The sequence below is a fragment of the Arachis ipaensis genome, chromosome B9, assembly GCF_059453495.1.
Source record: "Arachis ipaensis isolate K30076 ecotype BB chromosome B9, ASM5945349v1, whole genome shotgun sequence".
NCBI classification, from domain to species: domain Eukaryota; kingdom Viridiplantae; phylum Streptophyta; class Magnoliopsida; order Fabales; family Fabaceae; genus Arachis; species Arachis ipaensis.
The window spans coordinates 80,456,422-80,457,785 of NC_142444.1; the positions used below are offsets into that span (position 1 = coordinate 80,456,422).

The 1,364-nt window shown below is 40.6% G+C and overlaps 1 non-coding gene across 1 annotated transcript; it reads right to left on the reverse strand.

Moving 5' to 3' along the window:
• Positions 1–443: 443 nt before the first annotated feature.
• On the reverse strand, positions 444–551 carry LOC148545161 (small nucleolar RNA R71). The gene has a single exon (XR_015900256.1). It is a non-coding gene; the product is annotated as a small nucleolar RNA R71 (small nucleolar RNA).
• Positions 552–1,364: the final 813 nt, after the last annotated feature.

Below are 1,364 nucleotides of genomic sequence, written 5' to 3' on the forward strand. Positions count from 1 at the left end.
AACAATCCAGAGACAACCTTACAGGAATTTTTGAACAAGAAAAGGAGATGGGAGACGAAAATAATAATAATGCAAGGAGGATGCTTGGTGACTTTACTGCACCTAATTCCAATTTACATGGAAGAAGCATCTCCATCCCTACCATTGGAGCAAACAATTTTGAGCTTAAACCTCAATTAGTTTCTCTGATGCAACAAAACTGCAAGTTTCATGGACTTCCATCTGAAGATCCCTTTCAGTTCTTAACTGAATTCTTGCAGATCTGTGATACTGTTAGGACTAATGGAGTAGATCCTGAAGTCTACAGGCTCATGCTTTTCCCTTTTGCTGTGAGAGACAGAGCTAGAATATGGTTGGATTCTCAACTTAAAGATAGCCTGAACTCTTGGGATAAGCTGGTCAAGGCTTTCTTAGCCAAGTTCTTTCCTCCTCAAAAGCTGAGTAAGCTTAGAGAGGATGTTCAAACCTTTAGACAAAAAGAAGGTGAATCCCTCTATGAAGCTTGGGAGAGATACAAGGAACTGACCAAAAAGTGTCCTTCTGACATGCTTTCAGAATGGACCATCCTGGATATATTCTATGATGGTCTATCTGAATTAGCTAAGATATCATTGGATACTTCTGCAGGTGGATCCATTCACCTAAAGAAAACGCCTGCAGAAGCTCAAGAACTCATTGACATGGTTGCTAATAACCAGTTCATGTACACTTCTGAGAGGAATCCTGTGAGTAATGGGAAGCCTCAGAAGAAGGGAGTTCTTGAAATTGATACTCTGAATGCCATATTAGCCCAGAATAAAATATTGACTCAGCAAGTCAATATGATTTCTCAGAGTCTGAATGGAATGCAAGCTGCATCCAACAGTACTCAAGAGGCATCTTCTGAAGAAGAAGCTTATGATCCTGAGAACCCTGCAATAGCAGAGGTGAATTACATGGGTGAACCATATGGAAACACCTATAACCCCTCATGGATAAATCATCTAAATCTCTCATTGAAGGATCAACAAAAGCCTCAACAAGGCTTTAATAATGGTGGAAGAAATAGGTTTAGCAATAGCAAGCCTTTTCCATCATCCACTCAGCAATAGACAGAGAACTCTGAACAAAGTACCTCTAATTTAGCAAACTTAGTCTCTGATCTATCTAAGGCCACTTTGACTTTCATGAATGAAATAAGGTCCTCCATTAGAAATTTAGAGGCATAAGTGGGCCAGCTGAGTAAGAAGATCACTGAAACCCCTCCTAGTGCTCTCCCAACCAATACAGAAGAAAATCCAAAAGGAGAGTGCAAGGCCATTGATATAACCATCATGGCCGAATCCAAGGAGGAAGGAGAGGACATGAATCCCAAGGAGGAAGAC